The 22,424-nt window shown below is 36.2% G+C and overlaps 1 long non-coding RNA gene across 2 annotated transcripts; it reads left to right on the forward strand.

Moving 5' to 3' along the window:
• Positions 1-81: 81 nt before the first annotated feature.
• LOC109611957 (uncharacterized) lies at positions 82-3,161 on the forward strand. Of its 2 annotated transcripts, none has more exons than XR_002194211.2 (3): positions 82-172; positions 278-442; positions 2,867-3,161. It is a non-coding gene; the product is annotated as an uncharacterized LOC109611957 (long non-coding RNA). The 2 variants fall into 2 exon arrangements; XR_002194210.2 differs by lacking the exon at positions 2,867-3,161 and adding an exon at positions 1,908-2,127.
• The last annotated feature ends 19,263 nt before the right edge of the window (positions 3,162-22,424 follow it).

Here is a 22,424-nt window from a genome sequence, read left to right on the forward strand (position 1 = left end):
CAGTAATAATTTTTTCTTTTGATTTTTCTCTCGCAATCTCCGCAGTTTGTTAGAAAATTTTGAGGAGAAAACAATTTGACATTTAATGAAAACAAAAAAAAAAAATAAATGTTTGAATAGAAAATAAAAAATATTTAAATGACAATATTTGAATGGCAAAATTCAAAAGAAGGTAAAATTTGAAATATTCGTTTTGAGAAATTGTCGTTTTCTTAGAAGTCAATAATTAAGCGTTTTATTTAAATTCAAAACTCATATTAAATTTTGTGTTTCTTAGAAAATAATGCAATACAATATCATCGCTCAATGGAGGAATAAAGGTGTTTCAAGGAATGGTGCTGGAAGTCTCAATTACATTTCAACATCAACAGAACTATTTGACAATCGAGGACCAAGTTTTTCTGAGTTCTGAAGAAATTTCCCAAAAGCTCATTGGAGGAAGGTAAGTAAATAAATATTTATATGTATAATTGGATTTTTTTTGTGGCAAAAAAAGTAAATATACCAAAAAAATGTAGATATTTTATATCTCCACCAAAACATGGATCCAAATGCTAACTCACACCAATGTTGCGTTTGAAGCCAGCTTGAAGGATTTTCAGATCGTGTGCTATTAGTGGAGACAGTCTTCCATTTTTCTCGCCAAACTCAAACGAAACGTTGGATATGTTTTAGTCTTATGCTAGGAACACAATTGGAGCGAACGACGAATTTCGCCCTACGCGGCGACAAAATGAGCCGCGAAAATTCGTCGTATGGAACACAATACCGACGAAATTATAAAACAGCTGATGAAGTTGTTTACTTTTTGCTCATTTGTTGACTACAATGAAAATTATACAAGAACTCACAATTCTTTATAATTTCAGTTATGTCCATCTTCTCTATTATAAATTCACTGATATCCATCCTCACTCAGGCGCAAGTGCACAAATAAATAAACAAATTATTTATGTTTTTTTATACGAATAACAGATAGTAGAGTGACCATAACAAATTTTTAAGTAAAAAGTAACTTTATTTACTAAAACACATAAAATTCGTACAAGTATGGCCACCTTGTACTGTTTTGTCGCCGTTCGCCGGCGTATGAAATAGAAATAAAGCTAATTGAGTTCGCGGCGACCGACGAAATTTTCGCCGCCGCCGTGATTGTGTGCACTTCCATATACACATATGGTTTTTATTTTTGACGACGAACATACGCCGCGAAAAAATTCGTCGTTCGCTCCAATTGTGTTCCTAGCATTAAATGCATTGAACGATCTCTGACTGACATTGTTGATGTCATTACTCAGTAGCCAGACACTGAAATGTTTAATGAGAAATTGTGAGCCTCTACGTAACTTCCCTCTCTCTTTCTCTTTCTCTCACACACACAAAAACTCAATTTACATCATGAAATATGTTAACAACAAGAAATATGTTAATCTACGATACTTATAGGCCCTAGCTATCGTATAACTCCTGATTTTCCAATTTTGGTGAGAGCACATATTTGCTCGTTTTCACTTGAGAGTGAAACCAGCTCGTGAACGTGTCAGCTCGAAGAGCCAGAGCTTCATACGGAGTTCACTCTTCACTGTTTAGTTTATTGTTGGAGCATTCAATTTTCATTCATATTTAGTTAAACTAGAGTGGTAGTCAAGAGTGAGATATTGCTCTAAGAGTAAAATCGAGTGGAAACAATTATTTGACTCGCTGATTTGTGTGTGCGTGTGTGTAACAACAAACCGGTTTTGATGTTGTACAATTTCAATGAAGGTTTAACGGTATAACAAAAACTAAAAGAGTGCTCGACAATAGTAGAATCTGCTCGATTTCGAGCGAATTTTTCTCCAACTCTTAAACGAGCCAAACATGCTAGAGTGTACTTCATTTGTTTATTCGTTTGTTTCTATTTCCAGGAATCCTCCTCTCGCATTTGATCGAGTTTCAAACTTTGCTTAAATTCGGAGGAGTCTCAATCTTTATTCAAAATTGGGGGAGTTTTGGGAGGTTTGATTTCTATACCTTCTGCCATATAAAAGTTAATGCGAAATAAACATAATAATAATAATATCCACCATACAATGGAGGGTATATTAAATACTCATTTCGTTTGCAACACCTCGAAATATTAGTCGGAGACCCCAAAAAGTATGTATTTTCCGAAAGTGTATGTATTCGAAACTTTGGATATATTTTAGTCTTAAATGTATTGAACGATCTCTGACTGACCGGCCCATTGTTGATGCCATTACTCCGTAACCAGACATTGAAATGTTTAATGAGAAATTGTGAGTCTCTACGTATCTTCTTTCTCTCATACACACACAAAAACTCAATTTACGTCATGGAATATGTTAACAAGTGACTTGGGAGCAATATCTACGGTGCTTGACATTGAAAATTGACAATTTCTTTCCCAATTTATTTATAGGCCCTAGCTAACATATAACTCCTGATTTTCCAATTTTGATGAGAGCACATATTTGCTCGTTTTCACTTGGGAGTGAAACCTGCTGGCGAACATGTTGGCCCGAAGAGACAGAGTTTAAAACGGAGTTTACTCTTCAGTATTGTGTTAATTGTGGGAGCGTTCAATATTCAATGTTTGTTTATTGTGGGCGCGTTCCCATATTTTATTAATCTAGAGTGGAAGTCAAATCACTGGAAATAGAGTGAGAGTTTGCTTTAAGAGTAATATCGAGTGGAAACAATTATTTGGTTTTTATTATTTGTGTGTGTGTGTGTAACAACAAACCAGTTTTGATATTGTACAATTTGAAAGAATCGAATTTTTCTCCCACTCTAAAAAGAGCCAAACATGCTCGCAACATAGAGTGTGCTTCATTTTTTTTTATTCGTTCGTTTTTACTTCCAGGATCCTCCTCTCGTATTTGATCGAGTTTCACACTTTACTTAAATTCGGACGAGTTTCAATCTTTATTCAAAATCGAGGGAGTTTTTGGGAGGTTTGATTTCTATATCTTCTACCAAATAAAAGTGAATGCGAAAGAAAGCGATGTGTGTCCGTTCGCGCAACGTTTTACATTATATGCAGGCTGATTGGACATGAAAATGAGCTATATTGAGACTAAATCTCAACTTGCTAAAAATTAAGCTTTTCATATCAATTGTACAAAAAATTCAAAAATCTAATAAATTCTAAGACTGGAGGACTTAATGTTGCCATTATTTTGCTCTACATTTAGTAAAAATTAAGATAGAGCTTTAAAATTTGGCAGAGCTTTTACAGATTGATAAAGTTAGATTGATTAAAAATAGGATTTGGTATTGCCCCTAAAGCTAAAATGTTGCACAGGTCAGTGTGCAGCCAAGCAGTTCAAATTCGAAGATAAGCTATATCGATCCACGATATCGCATGGACCCCATATAAAGGAATTGTCTGAAAATCCTCACAAGGAGTTCATTCTGAGAGGGTTGCCCTCTGGTTTGTATATATAGGTCCACGATATCATATATCCCCCATATAACGGTAACTCCCTATATTCGATATTTTGATGATTGTAGCCAAATTTTTCAAGAATCCACACCACGAGGTTATTCTGAGTACTTCACCCACGGAAGAAAATTGTCTATATATCCGTGATATCGTATGTCCTCCATATATCAGTACCTCCCGATGTACGGTATATTGATGTTTTTTGCCACATTTTCAATGAAACTATATGAAAATCCACACAAGGAATTCTTTCTGAGTATTTTACCCGCTAGAAGAGAATTGTCCATATAGGTCCACGATATCGTATGTCCCCTATATAACGGTACCTTTCTATATTCCATATTTTGATTATTTTAGTGACATTTTTGACCGGAATTGTTTAAAATTTCGTATTTAAATTTTGAAGATCGTAAGGAGTACTACAACCTGTACTAGAAAATTGTCTATGCAGATACACGTTTTCATATAGCCCGCATATAAAGGTACCTCCTTTTATCTGGTATTTTGATGATTTTAGCAACATTACTCACCGGAATTGTTTCAAATTTGTAGATATTAGCGAATTGTTTCAAATTGAAGTTCTGAATCGATATTACGGCCAATGAAAAAAATTACTTATGCAGGTCCAACACTTCGTATATCCCCCATATAACGGTTTTCATTTAAGTTGTGTTTTTCGACAATTTTTTTTAATTAAGATTCTTCAATATGATGAAGGGTAAATTTGATCTAGAATATTTCCTCCTTCGAGATTTTGACTTATTCCAATTTTGACTTAGATTAGAAAGGTAAGAGATTAACATTCAGAAAGGTAAATATATAATTTCCACTTTAAATATATAATCTTGTGTACCTATAATAAATGTAATCTTGTGTACCTAGACATATTAAATATCCTGAGTTATAGTAAAATTTTGTGTGGATTATTTTTATACCCTCGACCATAGTATGGAGGATATATTAGGTTTGTCATTCCGTTTGTAACAACTCGAAGTATACATTTTAGACCCCACAAAGTATATATATATATATATATAGAAGATTAAAAAAAACATTTATATGTTTATTTTAAAAATGTCAAGCAGTCCAGCATTTGCGCTTCTTCTACAATCTTACCTCCACACACCCACCTACTTTGCACTACAACCACTTTCATTCCTGGTTCCTCAATGACTTAAACATTGCATGTCGTTTCTGTGCTTTGTTTTATTTTAGTTTACTTCATTTTTTTTTCCTTTGCTTTTGACCGTCAGCGAGAATAGAAATCATATTTCTGACAACAACAAACGTTACTGCCGCACTGTTCCGCAGACTAGCTTAGCGACTTGAATGCCTACGTTGAAGCACTTGTGTCAAGTTCAAAAGCCAAACATTTAAAACACTGCATTTTACAATTAATTTAAAAATTATTAAATTAATTGTAGTGCCAACAATTAACACGTTACAGTGGCGTAGAGTGTTGCAGTTTTTGAGGGGAGGGAAAAAAGTAAGTGAGTGGGTGTCTAGCTTTGATAAAAATTTGCTCAAATGTGTACTATGTCCGCAGGACTTATGGTATTGAAAATGGGCCATGTAGGTCCACATCTTCGTATAGCCCCCATATAACGGTACCTCCCGATATGCGGTATTTTGATGATTTTAGCGACATTATTTACCGGAATTTTTTCAAAATTGGTATTGAAAGTTTGTAATGGATACTAGAGCCAAAATGGGTCATGTAGGTCCACGTCTTCGTATAGCCACCATATAACGGTACCTTCCGATATTTTGATGATTATAGCGACATTTTGGTATTCGAAGTTCGTAATGTGTACTACAGCCTAAGGCAGAAAATGGGCCATGTAGGTCCACGTCTTCGTATAGCCCCATATAACGGTTCCCCCCGTATTCGGTATTTTGATGGATTTTACGACATTATTTACCGGAATTATTTCAAATTTAGTATTTGAAGTTCGTAATGAATACTACAGGCTATGACAGAAAAATGTTTGTGCAGGTCCACGTCTTCGTATAGCCCCTATATAACGGTACCTCCCGATATGCGGTATTTTGATGATTTTAGCGACATTATTTACCGGAATTGTTTCAAAATTGGTATTTGAAGTTTGTAATGGATACTACAGCCTTAAACAGGTCCACGTCTTCGTATAGCCCGATATACGGTATTTTGATGATTTCAACGACATTATTTACCGGAATTATTTCAAATTTTAATATGAAAATTGTCTGTGCAGGCTTATGATAAAAGTTGCGTATGCAGGACCTCGTCATTGTATAGACCCGACGGCTACATTCGGTATTTTTAAGATTTTAACACAATTTTTAATGGATTTTAATTTTTTGAAAATTGGCATATTTGTACCAAATGGTAGAAGGCATTCAAAGTTTGGCCCGGCCGTACTTACAGCTCTTTTACTTTTTGTTTTTTTTTTTTTTTTGACTATTCTTATTTTTTTTTTTTGAGGAGTACGAAATAGTAGTAAATTATTATGGCCCATCTTTGTTCCATATCTGGAGCTGAGATAAATATTGGAATTTGCAAAGCTTAAAAATGTGATTATTGATGTATGATTTTATAAGAATTGTAATTAGTCAAAAATTTCGACCCTCTGTGTGGAGGAGGTACCAGAAGGGGTAGCCCAAGATTTGCATTTTAAGCAATATATGTGTTGGAGACATTACGGTATGCCAAGTTTGAACGAAATATGATAGTCCATTCAATTTTTATAACATTTTTAGACTTTGCTTTATGTAGGGGTACCAGTAGGGGCAGGCGATTTTACCGATCTTTAAACTTGATATACAAAGACGCCTCTGACTGATTGAACATCGCTTAGTCTGCTTATTAACAAATGTAATTTTACACATTCTGCCACCACAAACGAACCATTCAAATGAAAGTAAAATTTCTATTGTTTCCACCCGGTAAATATGCCATAGTGTCAAGTCGGTGTGTAAGACTACAACAATATTTCATATAATGACAACAAATTACAATATACCAAAAATTAGGACCTCTCAATTTATAGAGCCTTTATGACTTCATGTGACATCCTTGAGATCCCAATACTCCTTATCATAATAGCCTGATATTCTAAGATTATTTTTCATTTTAAATTCTCTGGATATTTTGCTAATAGGAAAATGCAATTATTTCCAAAATTCTCTCAGACAATCGGCATCATATAATCCTTTTGTTCGAACTGTCTATCCGTCTGGACGAGCCGACATTCAGAGCCTACTTAAAAAGTCAAGTTTTGCAAAACGCCGGTCAACAAATCCTTTGTTAAGCAGGTATGAATAATCGGGTGTTAATTGTTTGTTAATTTTGTTCAAAAACACACACACAACACAAACACGACAAGGACAATCACTCACACACACACACACACTGATGTGGCATGAAAATTGTTCGAACATCAGCGACAGTGGATAGACGCCACTATTTTGACCAACAAAAGACTTGAATCTACACGACGAGATGACCAGAAGTGTTTGCCCAACTAATTAAAGATAGCAACAACAACACAAAATTGTTGTATCGTTATATTTGTTGTTGTTGTCGTTTTGCAAATGGTCATAAATATTTTGGCAAGTTAATTCGGAAATAATGGGATTTCACAAAATTTCCAAAATAATATCATTCACCGATCCTCTCTCTCTCTCTCTCTCTCTCTCTCTCTCTCTCTCTCTCTCTCTCTCTCTCTCTCTCTCTCTCATTCTCACAATAATTTTCATACACCCACACAACTACCTGGAAATTCGGAAGTAGTAAAACAAATCACCTTTGTGATGTCAGACTCAACTCACATTGTATTGTCTTTGGTTGTGTGTTGCAAAATGATTTGTATCTAATATCTTCTTTTTCCGCTTCTTCCTCCTGTCTTTCTGTCCATCCTTCGATGCTTTAAACCATTAAGTGAAAGTGTTTGTCTAGGTAGATTTGCTGTGTGCAGTCAAACCGATTTGTTTGTTGATCTTTTGGTTTTGGTGAATTAATCGTTTTATGGCCTGTGGTTGTGTTTCCCCTCTCCGCTCACTCACTAATCAACTGGAAAATCGGTAAATCCTCTTTAGGGAAATGTAAATTAAATGTAAAATGTCTATCAGAATATTTCCGATAATGTGATACCCGGGTTATTTTCGGGAAATATTTCTTAATGACAATATTTTCTTATTGCCGCCGACAAGATGTTTTTATTTTCCGTTGCCAATAAGGAAAACGCGAGGAAATATCCCTACATGTGTTGGCATTTGCGTGTGTTTGTTTTCCTAGCGATTACGTCGGGTTTTGAGTAAATTTTGTTTTCCATGTCCAATAAGCAAAACATGCTTATTCGGAAATTTTCAAATATGTATTTCATATGGAAAAAATTGAACAATACGTTGGGCGCCAGTAAATGAGGTTTGGTATTTTTTGTTGTGCGCCACTAAATGAAATTACTTAATTATAGAGAGTATTATAAGATATAAGGAAAATAGGGGTTTGGACTATTTCAGAGTCTAATCATGGCCTTTAAACAAATCAATCTACACTCACAAAGGCTTTTTCAAAACAATAATTGTGTAAATATGATACAAATCAGGATGGGAGATGGTAAATTTATTCAAAAAGCAAACCTATCTTAATAATTATCCAGAGAAGTTTAGATATCCCAAATGTCCAGTTTGGTAACTCTACATTTTTGAATAAGGCTTAAAACTTTAAAAGGTCTAAATGGTATCCGTATTTAGTATAGATGTTTGACAGCTTCTACACCAGGTGACTTCCAAACCTTTAAGAAAAAGTTGAGTTATAACTGACTTATAATATGAGACGTACAAAGAATTGAATTTCAAAACTTTTTTGGTAGTGGGGTCCCAACTAGCAAAAAATATAAGGCAATTTGGAAAATCAGCGTATCACTATTAAAGCTTGGGCAAACTTAATACCAGACCTTCGAAAAACTCGCCTGATTTCAGGTAAAGAGTTAAATTCACTGGAAATTCGGGCGGGAGCACTTCTGAGAGTAGAATACAAATGAACATACTCTATTTTTCTAATCCGCTTGAATATGAGCTAGCAATTATCTCTAGAGAGAGAATTACACTCCGGAGTGAAAACCAGTAAATCTGTGCTCTGACAAGTATTGTCTCACAGTTTTGGTTAAAGGTTACGGATGAGATAAAAACTGCAATAAAGCCAAACGCCATAATTTTTAAATGTTTTTATTTATTTTTTTTTTTAATTAAATCAAAAAATGCCAGAAAAAGCATCAAGAATGTCCAAGGTCTGCGGCCAAAATGTTTGCGTGCCCAAAGCTTTAATACACCCTCCAGAATATTTTCGCGATAATATTCGGCATTTATTCTGATGCCACGGTCGATTAATATGAGTGGAGAGCGACCATGGCCGGCGCTTGAGTTCTGGTGGCTAACCGAAGGTGCACATTTTCAGCTGACTTCTTTGGCCAGTCAACACGATCATTTTGTTTGTTTACAAACTGCTGGACTGGGATGTTTTCTCATCGGAGAAAACCAAACTCGTAGTCTCTTTAGCTTTTTTGAGTCTATTTTCTTTCTGTTGCGGTGTAAGTTCTTGCACTTCTTGGAATTTCAATGGCTTTACCTGAATGGAATGGAATTTCAATGGAATATTGCTATTGCTATTGCTGCGACGCGGGTTTCGATCAAGTCGCTTCTTTACTTTTCGAACCATTTCTGCTGATGTTGCTGTCCACTTCCTTGACGTCGGGCTACGCTACCAGCATCACGGTAACGAGCTATGGTACGAGACACAAAAGATTTATTCACATTTAAATGCTGGAGTGCTCTAACGATAGCCACTTGTTGTTTTCCAGCCAAATATAAAGAAATGACACTATCACGCTTAATTCCATGCCGAATAACTTTTTTTCTGGAAAATTCTCGCTAAAATGCTTTTGTACTCTTGTAAACAATATAATGAGCTGTCCCTGGAATAATTGTAACAGCTGTCGGACGAGTGGCTTAGAAATGACAGCAGTCTGAAATTGGTTGCCGTTTTTTCATCTCACCCTGTATAGTGGGATGCTATACGCAGACGATCAAGAATCTCGTTCTAAGTGAGGAAATATAAATATTTTATATAAGTGTGGAGCCAGTATAGATCCTTAGAGAACTCAGCAGTTAACATAATTCAAACCTGATATATTTTGACGAAACTGGACACAAAACTATCCACTTGAAAATAAGCTATAAAATAATTTTATAACAAATGGATCAAAGTGAAGTTGCAGCTTTCATTGTTTGGTTTTTTAACAACGGGTATAATTTTGGACACCTTCCATTTTTAGGAAAATAGGAAATATTAAAACAATTATTAAAAATTATCGTTAAATATTTATAGCTTTGGCAGGATGCCCTTTAATTATATGATTGGATATGTTGTCCAAACCACATGAATTTTTACTATTCATTGCTTTGCAAATATTGCTAATTTCATCCATTGTTGTTAGTTGAGGGATTCCCATGTGATTTATTGATGATTCTGCATCAGTAAAAGCAAGCAAGTGGAATACATTAGCTATTGCATTATTGACAATATCTTCCATTTGCTGAACGGTGTCTTTAGTAGGTAAGTGGCTGAAAATATTGCCCAAAAATTATTTTAATTTCTGGCATGCAGCTAAATCGCCTTCAATAATAACCCCAGATAAGCTATTTATGTTTCCCAACTCCATTCTCAAGTAATAACCCCACCCCACCCCCCTTATAATTCTAACATAATGTGATGTAACATTCCGATTGTCTCCAAATTACACACAACACTATATTTTTATTTTTTTAGATTTTAGACCTTGGATTAGGTCTGGTGTGAAGATGAAATATATCGATCCACCCCATTAAGTACCTCCCCCACAAAGGGTCAAATTTTTGAATAATTATAACTCATATAATATGTGATTACACAAATTACACACATCACAATATTTTTACTAACCCACGGTCTGGTGTGAAGATGGAATATATCGGTCCACTCATTCTGGTACCTCGCCCACGCTAAAGGGTTTAAATTTTGAATATACGTGAAACACATTAAACGCGAAATTAATATACGATTCCATTCAGATTTGTAACATCTCAATATTTCCATGAACACAAGATCTGTTATAAAGATAGTAGAGATTCGATCATTCCTTCAGGTACCCCCACAAAAGGAATAACCAAAACGATTATAAAACCCGATATAAGCATTCGGCCCCCTTCAAATTACACACATCACAATATTTTTATTAACCCAAAATCTGTTGTGAAATTGGGATATATAGGTCCACTCTTTCTGGTACCTCCCCAAAAAAAGGGTCAAAATTTTGAATATGAATCTCATAACGCGAAATTAACATCCGATTCTATTCAGACTTGGTACATCTCAATATTTCCATCAACACAATATCTATTATAAAAATGGTAGGATTCAAGATTTTGAAAAAAAACGCTCAAAGAAAGCGAAGTAAGCATCCAACTCTCTTCAAATTTCACGCATCCAAATATTTTTTTAACGCAAGATCCGTTGTGAAGATGATATTTATCTGCCAATCCACAAAGGGTCACAATTTCTAATACTAAAATCTGTCATAACTTGCGAAACTATATCTCTCAACCAGAAACCTGAGATTAATATGGAATTTATGATTTCGCATAAAACTGGATATAAATGTTCGATTTCCTTGTAATTTTTCCCATGCCAATGTTTTTGTCTGTGTTAGATGAAGTATGAAAATGGAATACTTCGGTCCGCTATATATGTTACCTCTCGCATATTTCCACATTTTCGCAATTTCGCAATCTTTATTTAGGTCCGATACGAAATGGACAATATTGTCCCATTCCTTCGGCACCTACTTCATAGAGGGTCAACAATTTGAATAATCATAATAGAAGTCAAAATAAATTTAAATAATCGAACTTTGGCTGAGGGTATACATCTGTCAGCAAAACCGACTGGTACTTTTTAACTTGTATTTAAAGTATTTGTTAATGAACTCTCAGAACTTAGCCTTTTAAGAATTTTTTTCGTTGTATATCATAAGTATATAAATTTGATGTTTTAAGAATATTTACAGATAAACTCTCAGAGCTAAAATAATCGATTTTTTAGGAATTTTTATTTTGTGTGTCACAGCCATAATCGTGTACTTTTGATCATACTTGTTAATGAACTCTAAGAGACATAATCTTGCCTTTGCAAAAAGTTTGAGTGCTCCCCACAAAATATGGGTCCCACAGCAGCTGCTGAATAGAAATTCATCAGGTGTCACGGTCGTTGAAAATTCCATAGAACGCCGATAATTTCCCCCCACCGACACATGGAACGTACCACGATTACCTGTTGGAAAATGCAGCTATCATTAGAACAACACGTTTCTAACAAAAGAAAATTAAAGACATTACGTCTGGTCACATGTGTCAGCCAGCCAGCCAGCCAAGTGACTACTTCTTTAATTCCAAATTTGCTGTTGCATCATTAATACAGCGTTTGTTGTTGTTGCTGGTGATGTTTCTGCGTTTTTTAATGTTTTCTTTATTTTCTATTTCGTGTTTTTTTTTCTCTGTTACGATCACCAAGAAGACGCGTCACAGTTGACCGATTGCCTTGATCGTTTTCGTTATTTCCATTTCCATTCTCATTTTCATGTTGTTGTTGCTGTTTGGTTCTTCAGTCAGTCATTTGATGATGATGATGATGGTCTTCTTCCTTATTTCCTTCCTTGCCATGTAGCAGGCAGCATTGGCGGTTATTATGGCTCGCTGGCTAGTAATTCTGGCAAGGTGTGTGCACCTTTACAACAAGCAGTTGTTGTTGCTTGTGGATCTCAAGAATGCATGCATGCCATGGCTGTCTGTCTGTCTTTAAGTGACAATAGGAAGTTTAGGGAAAAAGGGTCGTCGTTTTGCCTTTCAACGACATTGTTGTTCATAAAATACAGACACACACATAGTTACATGGCAATGCAGAAGAATCCATGAGGCAAGGTTCTGCTGCTAATATTACAACAACAAATGCCTCAGACGCATAGATAGTCCGCCGTATGTCTTTGTGGATAATGTCGGCTGCTCGAAATTTTCCTTGTCTTCTACCCAATTCGTTTTTTATCACCACCGACTTCTTCTTCTTCTTCTGTTTTTATCGTCATCTGTTTGCTGTAAAACGAACGACATTCAATGCTGTTGGTTCCGTCTGTCCGCCCGTTCGTGGCGAGATGCAAATTAGTTGCACGCAGTTCCATTCGACCAAATAGAGTTACTCTCCTTAACCACCAACAATGCCGTTGACCGTCTATCTCTTGGGGGTTAAGAACGCTGCTGCTGCTTCTTCGTTGTTTGCTCCGATTGCCCTTAATCTATTTAATTATGCAATAGCCGTTGTTGTCTTGTTATTCCCTCATAGAGGGTGTGCCGGTGGTTAAGGGTCCAGCAGAAAAGTCAGCAGGCTGTTTGAAGTTCATTTCCAGGTATTTCAAAAGAAATAAATTAAATTTCCGAAGGAAATCCATTTTCACAGTTTGGAGAAGGAATGACCACATTTCTAAGGGAGACTTCGATTTTCATTTCGATATTGAATTTTCAAGTTTAGTTTCTGCATTTTAACATTCTTCAATATCGAAACAGAAAACTTCCAACAGTTCCATAATTGCTAAAGGCTTCCTGCCGATCTAACATTTAAATGAAATCAAATTCCAATTTCTTACAGAGAAAAGATCTCTGATCCTTTATGGCACTCCCAACTGACATTGATTGAATGACCACTTACCCCCTTTTGAGGGTTAAAGTTTTTCTGAACCTTGACCATAATCCAGCCTGCAAATATTTACATAAATTTTTGAGGATCATTTGGGGTTAAAATAATTTCAAGGGTTAATTAGAGAAAAAATTGGGGTAAAATCCTTGAAAAAAGTAATCAAATAATCAAAAAATTAAAACAAAATGAAGAAATTAACTTCGAATTTTCGAGTTTAATACATATAAGATTATTAAGAGAGAAAGAGAGCGAGAGAGAGAAATCGTACGGAAAGCTTCAGCATGACACCAGCGACTTGTGTTAATTGTGTGAAAAATTGATTGGAGAGAGGAAAGGGAGAGAGAGGAACAATGAAAAGGGAATAACCTAAAAAAGGAAAGGGCCTCTCCGAAATCACGGGTTTGGACCCTAGACCTCTTTTCAGGAGAATATAGAATTTTATTTAAGCTTTGGCCATGTTAATATTTGAACCAACCTTAGGTCAGGTGAGAAATTGACCGATATCGATTCTCTCCTTCCAATACCTAAATTTGACATTAGCATCATTTTTTGTGCGATTTGATTGATACATGGCGGGGATTTTCGGGGAATACATACTAAAATAAGTAAAAAAGCAGTAAGTTCGGCTGGGCCGAACATTGAATACCCTCCACCATTTGGAAAAAATTTGGACATTTTCAAAAAAATAAATAAATAAAATCTGTTAAATATTTTGTTAACATTTTAAAAATATGTCATAAGCTATTAAAATATTAAAATAAAATCATCAAAATACCGAATATAGTGAGGTACCATTATGTGGGGGATATACGGTATCGTGAACCTATATAGACAATACTCTTCCAGGGGTAAAGTAATCAGAAGGAACTCTTTTTGTGAGTTCTCAGACAATTTCATTGCAAAAATTGGCTACAGTCATCAAAATATCGAATATCAACGGGTACCGTAAAATGGGGCCAATACGATATCGTGGACAGATATAGATCATCTTCGAACTTGACTTGCCTGCAGACAAAAGACTGATCTATCTTTATTCGTTTTGACTGTAGCGTGATTACAACAGACGGATGGGAGAACGGACAGGGCTAAATCGTCTTAGAATTTTACGCTGATCAAAAATATATATACTTTGTTATGTCTAAAATGATTAGTTGCAAACGGAATGACGAACTTAATATACCCTCCATACTATGTATGGTAGAGGGTTTAAACTATTAAATATTATTTAGGGAAATGAATAGAACTGGAAATCTTAAATTTGGAGTTAGAAACGTTGATGTTGTGTAGGATAGACTAACTAAAGATCGTGTGTACCAAAAGTACTAAAATGCACTAAATTTGGTACCATTTGGAATTATGTAAACGGATAGTAAAAAAATGTGAAAATCACATTTGTTATGAGAATCAATTTTTGGAAATGGGCTTGATATATGGGAGTTGGAAATGTGTACTAAGTGTAGGAACTCTACTAAATGGTCTGTTCGAAATAACGGTTTTGAACTCTAGGCGTTTTTATGTGAATATAGAAATTATAAGCCAACTTCCACAAATAGTCCGAATTTAAAATAATCAAAGCATTCATAAAAAGGCGAAAATATTCCCCAATTCCTATTTAAACTGCGCAATATCCGAATCCAATACACTTGGCTTATGTCGAAACCTAGAAGGTATATATCATTTGATACGGCCAAAACTTGCCTAGTCGAAATAACAGTCATAGACCATAGGTCTCTTTGGACCAAATCCGTTTCAGGACATTTGGAGTCGATTTAGTGATGTCCATCCGTCCGTCTGTCTGTCTGGCCGCTTTGATCCAAACTTGGTACATCGTAATATTTCGGAGATGGGCAATATCGGTCCACTCCCTCTGGTACCTCCCCCACAAAATATCGAAATTTTTAAAGAAAATATTTTCTGCACAGAAAGAGAAAGGATAATCCGATTTTGCTCCAACTTTGCACGTCCTAATATTTGCATAAGTTCTAGGTCATGTGCAAAAATGGACAGCATCGGTCAACTCCTTATGGTACCTCACCCACTAAGTGTCAAAGTTTTGAATAATTATAACTCTTATAAAATGTGATGTAAGAGCCTCATTGGCTTCAAATTTCACACATCCCAATGTCTGACGCTAAAATGAAATATATCGGTCCACTCTTTCTGGTACCTCCCCCACAAAAGGTCGAAATTTTCAAAAAAATATTTTCTGCACAGAAAAAGAAACGATACTCCGATTTTGCTCCAACTTTACGAATCCTAATATTTGCACCAGTGCTAGATCATGTGCGAAAATGGACAATATCGGACCACTTCATCAAGTACCACCCCCACAAAGGGTCTACATTTTGAATAATTATAACTCTTTTAAAATGTGATGTAAGCGTCCGATTGTCTTCAAATTACACTCATAACAATATTTTTATTAACCCAAGGTTTGGTGTGAATGTGGGTAATATCGGCCCACTCCTTCTGGTACCTCCCCAACAAAGGGTGAAAATTTCGAATTTCCATGAAGCTCATAAAACTCGAAATTAACATCCGATTCCATTCAGACTCGGCACATCTCAATTTTTCTACCAGATCTCTTATTAAGATGGTAAATATCGGACCATTCCTTCTAGTACCTCCCCACAAAGGGTCAAAGTTTCGAGTAACCAAAACGATCATAAAATCCGAAAAATGCATCCATTCTACTAACACAAGATCTGCTGTGAATACGGGATATATCGCGACACTCCTTCTGGCAAATCTCGTCAAATATCACACATCCATTTTTTTTTCAAACACAAAATCTGTACAGATTATGATAGATATCTGCCAACCCCTTCTGTTAACTCAACCACAAAGAGTCACAATGTCCTATACTTATATCGGTCATAATTGCGAAACAAGTCGGCGATTCTATACAACCTGCTATATCTAAATATTTCCCTTTAACCAGAAATCTGATATGAATATCTATGATTCCGTATAAAATTGGATATAAATGTTCGTTTTCCTTTAAATTTTGCACATACCATTATTTTCATCTATATTAGATGAAGTGGAATAGTTCGGTCCTCTATATATGGTATCTCATGCATATTTCCAGATTTTCCAAAAAATTTGCACATATCCCATATAAAGTATAGAAAGTAGACGATGTAGCCCAAATATGACACGTTGTACTATTTATATCAGACTCAGGTATGAAATGAGTTGGACAATATTGGCCAACTGCTTCGGAACCTCCCCCATAAAGGGTCTACATTTAGAATGCTCACAACTTAAGGCTGGGGGCATACATCTGTCGGCAAAACCGACTGATACTATTTAACTTGTTTCAATATTCTTCAGATGTTCATAACGTTTACCTTAATAAACCCCTCTACGAAATAAGATTTTTTTGGAAAAGTAATTTTAAAGATAGAGCTCCATTAATGCGAAGGCAGGTTGTTGTAACAAATAACTGAAGAACAAATTTTCGAAACTCTAATACTAATTATTATGCATAAAACGTAAAGTAATGTTCTGTTCCCCCATATAGGTGGTACGAACGAGCTATTTGTGTACGTTAGGAAATTCCTTTTGTTTCGCTTCTTTATTAGAAACGGAAGTGTAACCTTTATGACCTCATCCCAAACATCAATATATTTTTCATATGCGGGATGATAGTCTCCAAATGTGTTTGCCTGTTGGTGTGCGTGTTTTTTATAAAAAGCCATCGGTAGTCATAACCAGTAAAGAAAGTCTAAAAGTCGGGCGGGCCCTACTTTATGATACCCTACACCACTTTGCTAATTTAGTAGAGCTCCACATAACAATTAAAAGTTTTTGTGGGAGAATTCAATCATTCACGCTATGATTTTAATTGTAATTTAAAGTTCAAAGGACTAAATATGCCGAAGTATTTGTATCTTTTAAATTCGGACTTGTACTGCCCATTTGGTGCACAATTAATTTGAAATCAGATAAATATATATATGGGAGCTATAGCCAAATCGGGACCGATCTCGATTAAATTTGGCAAAGATATTTCTGAGCTGTATTTGATATATTTCCCTGAATATCGTTGTTACGGAGGGCTTAATACGGCTGTGGGTAACAAATATGACAAATCGGATGAACAGTATATATGGGAGCTATAGCTACATCTGAACCGATCTTCACCAAATTTGACACACTAGCTTCTAAACTCAACTCGGTCGTAAGTGCCAAATTTCATCCCATTTTGGCAAATATTAGACGTTTGGTGCACAATCAAAGGTAAATCTGACGAAGTTATATATGGGAGATATATCCAAATCCGAACCGATCTCGATAAAATTTAACAAAGGTATTTCTGAGCTGTATTTAATATATTTCCCCAAATATTGTTGTTACAGAGTGCATATTACGGCTGCGGAGGACAAAAATAACAAATCGGATGAACAATATATATGGGAGCTATAGCTATATCTGAACCGATTTCGATACTTACCGATTTGGCATACTTATTTTCAGGTCCAATCTGATCGTACGTGCAAAATTCCATACTATTCGGACTGATATTACTCGTTTGGTGCACAATAAAAGGCAAATCGGACGAAGATATATATGGGAGCTATATCTACATTTTTAGCGATTATCTCCAATTTCAATAAGGTTTTGTCCTTGGGCCGAACAAATGATTTGTGCAAAATTTCACCTGGATCGGGTAATAAATGCGAACTGTACTTTGTTCACAAAAATACATGGACAGACGGACGGACATGCATAAATAGACTCAGAATATGATTCTATGCAGATCATCAAAAAGAACTATGGATCTATCTCGTTTCCTTTTGCCTGTTACAAAGAAATGCCCAAAGACATAATACCCTGACCACCTTGTGGTGTAGGGTATACAAATGGACCCTACAAAACAGAAACTTATAAAAGTTATTCGAACTTATTAAAAAAAATAATTTTGATGTTTAGATTAGGCAATGCTTAATTATGAATTATTAAATGCAAGACCACAACATCAAATATTTTGTGAGGGAAGAAACGTAGGAGATCTTATATACAGAGGTGGATATGATCTATAGAAGACCCACAGAAGTTTTTCTAATCGAAAACTGTTCTATGAATTAGAAACCTTTTTAGGGTAATTTTTCAACATTTAGTATCAGTAGTTCCGAGAATTTTCGTTTTCATTAAGGTTCAGAATTGTAGAACTTTAACGATTTTTAAAAATCCATAACCCTCAAACCAATAATCTACAAAAGATCTCGATAATTTATCAATTATTTTAATTGAAAGAAGAATCGTTGCTCTGTCAGCTCTCTGCGCGTTCGAAATACGTTACAGTTTTTGGAGTTCGAACGATGGGGAGAAATACCCACCACCTCCTTGAACCAAGTATCCAATGGATACCTTAAACAACAACATGAGATACATACTAAAAAAACAACAACAAAATGTTCACATTTATACCCAGGTGTAAACATTAACGGGCGCTCTCTCTCTTTCCCCCACTCTCTTTTGGTTACTCCAACAGAATAATAAAATATTGTTCTTCTTCTTTGAGATAGGCACCCAAGTGGTTCATTCTAGTCTTTTTTACGGCTACTATAGATGGGTATTAAAAGAAACGTTGCCACTTTGCTGCTGGTACAGCTCTACTAAAGCGGACAGCCATTTTTTCAAATTTTTGCTGCTTTCAAAGAATAACAACAATAACAACTTGAATACAAAATCTTGTTTTTTTGGGTGGAGAAAGAAACCGGGGACCCAACTGCAGCAGCAGCTACCAAAAACAACAACAACAAACATCTCAGAAATATACAAATCACTGTTCGTCTTCGTTCCTCTTCATTGGCTAAACAACTTTACTTTTTGTTGTTGATATGGCTACAGCAAAAACAACAACAACAACTAACTAAAATCATAACAAACAACAACAACAACCAGCAACCAGTCTTGTTAGAGATTTGCCTTAATCTCTTCAAGTGGTGCAGCCAAACCAGTCAGCCAGCTACTATTTCTGCTCTGCTCTTCTCTTATTTGTTTGCTACCTCAACTGCTGCAGCAGAGCTACAAACATACACACATATACATATATGTATAGGTATATGGACATCCATATGTGTCTCTATGTCAGTTGTTCTCCGAACCTACCTCCCCCCTCCCCCAATTGTAAAATGAATAATCAATAGGGGGGAGGGAGAACCATTGTAATGTCAGCCAATCTAAATAACTGCCAAAACTGGTTTTCCAATGGGAGGTGGTGTAGTGGTGGCAGCACTTCTCTAACTTGCTTTAAAGTTTAGCTAGTGACTCTTTGAAATTATTCATATGCTATTCCTTAGATAATATGCCATTGAAATCAAATTGAGGATGGGATATCCTAGACAAACCTCACTGCATTTTTTCACCGGGCAAAATAGGAACATTTCATGCCACCTACACCGTCATCAGAGCTCAGAAATGCTCGTTCGAATTCGTGCGGGAATACTCATGCTCTATACTCTATTTTTCTATGCCACTCGGGTAAAAGCGAGCATACTTTGCTCCTTTTCGAGTGGGAGTAGAATTCGTTCGAAAGAAAAACTGAGATACGAATAGACGTAATGGTCTCCATATGACTATTAAATGTCCCATATGTCCGATATGTCCCATATCTACACCCGATCTTGTGTTGATAGAAATATTGAGATGTGCGAACTTCAATCGGAATTTTATTTCACATTTTAAAAGATATATAATTATTTGTGGTGGTTGTGCCTGATGGAGTGGTCCGATATATCCCGTATTCAAACTAGATCTTGTGTTGATACCGCTATTGGGATATGCCGAATTTGAATGGAATCGGGTACTCATTTCCCGTTTTATCAGTCTCATAGTTATTCAAAATGTTAACCCATTATGGAGGAGATGTCAGAAGGAGTGGGTCGATTTCTGCCATCTTCAGATCTTATGTTAGTAGAATTATTGGAACGTATGAAGTTTAGAATGAATCTGATGCTTATTTCACGTTTTATGTGCGATATGGTCATTCAAAATATTGACCCTTTGTGGGGGACGTACCTAGCACTGATACAAATTTTAGGATTTGCAAAGTTTGAACAAATTTGAATGATCCTTTCTTGTTCTATGAGGTAAATTATTTGAAATAAATAATTTATGAAAATTTTGAAATTTTGAGGGAGAGGTACCAGTAGGGGTGGACCGATATTGTCCATCTCCGATCTTGATCTAAGTCTCGCAATAATATTACGATGTAACAAGTTTGAATCAAAGCGGATACTCCATTCGAGAGTTATCGTCGAAGCCAGAGAAACAGACGGGCGGCGGACAATCCTAGATCGACTCTGATACGAATTTGGTGCAAAGAGACCTCGGGTCTAAAAGGCACGTTGCGGTATTATCAAATGATATACAGGGTGGGATGAAAAAAAACTGCAACCAAATTCAGACTGCTGTCATTTCGAAGTCACTCGTACGACAGCTGTTTACAAGCGAACAAAGGCATTTTGGTGTGAATTTTCCAGGAACAATTGTTATTCGTGATGGAATTCAAGCATGATAGTGCAATTTCTTTATATTTGGCTGGAAACCCACAAGTGGCTATCGTTAGAGCACTCCAGCATTTAAATATGAATAAATCTTTTGTATCTCGTACCATCGCTCGTACCACCGTGATACTGGTAGCGTAGCCCGACGTCCAGAGAGGGACGGAAGAAAACAGCAACATCAGCAGAAATGGTTCGAAAGGTAATAAAGCGACTTGATCGAAACCCGCGTCGCAGTGGCCGGAAAATGGCTTATGAGCTGAACATATCGCAATATTCCATTCGGTAAATATTGAAAACTGAGCACGGGGTAAAGCCATTGAAATTCCAAAAAGTTCAAGAACTTACACCGCAACAGAAAGAAAATAGACTCAAAAGAGCTAAAGAGTTGCTTCGCTTGACCGAAAGTGGTGAACTGCCGACTTCGGGTTTCTCCGATGAGAAAACAAAATGAAATGCCAAAGAGGTCAGGTGAAAATGTGCACCTTCGGTTGGCCACCAGAACTCAAGCGTCGGCCATGGTGATGGTGTGGGGCGTCAAAACAGCCGATGATCGCTCTCCGCTCGTATTAATCGACCGTGGCATCAGATTAAATGCCGAATATTATCGCGAAAATGTTTGGAGGGTCTATTAAAGCCTTGGGCACGCAAACATTTTGGCCGCAGACCTTGGATATTCCAACTGAACTCAGCACCATCGCACTCAGCACGCGCCACCCAAGAATGGTTACAAAATGAGGTTCCTCGTTTCATTTCCAGCGCATAGTGGCCACCAAAATCTCCGGATACCAATCCGTTGGACTATTGTTTCTGGAGTGTTGTGGGAAGCAAGGTTGGCACTAAAAAAGACCAAAGTGTCGATCACCTCAAACAATCGCTTCGCCGGGAATGAGCCAAAATATCGCAAAGCAACATTCGGGCAGCTTGTGACGGTTTCATAAATGAACCAAATTTTATTGCCCCGAATTATGAACCTGCGCCCCAAATTGTGGACCTGTACTGATTTTTTTTTTTTTTTTTTTTATTATGATTATCGGATCACTCCTAACCAACAATAAATACTCCCCTTCTTACTTGAAATACCTACCACAACACCATTCATGTAGTAGAGTTTACCTCAGGCATCCAAACTCTGTGACGTTCCTTTTTTTAAGTATCCATCTCAAAATAGGGGCCTGAGATAATCATTATTGTTCACAACATTTTTAAGATCCAAAAATATATAAAATATCCAACTCACGTCGTCGTCGGCGGACATAATTATGTTCATACGTTTTTATATACATACATATATATTTAGTACCTATTTATGTACATATGTACCCTTGAGTATGTATGTGTGTGTGTCATTTAAAGGCAATAAGAAAAATCCATTAGATACGCATTTACAGACATGCGTATGAAGATGATGTTGTAATGATGAAGACGACGACGGCGACGTCATCATTGCTGCTGCTACTGTCTCTGCTGCCGCTGATGATGACCATGGCAACATACCACACCACACACACAAACACACCTACCCATTTCATTTCCTTCCAATAGCAAAGGGAAAAAAACAAACGAAAACAAAACATTTCTCCATATCCACGGAGATGATTTCTTAAGAACGAATTAATAACAACGACAACAACAACGAGAGATGTTTTCATGAGAAAGAATTGTGGCAGCAGCAACAACAACAACGACCACAAGAAACAAA

Source organism: Musca domestica, unplaced genomic scaffold (assembly GCF_030504385.1).
Source record: "Musca domestica strain aabys unplaced genomic scaffold, Musca_domestica.polishedcontigs.V.1.1 22, whole genome shotgun sequence".
NCBI classification, from domain to species: Eukaryota; Metazoa; Arthropoda; class Insecta; order Diptera; family Muscidae; genus Musca; species Musca domestica.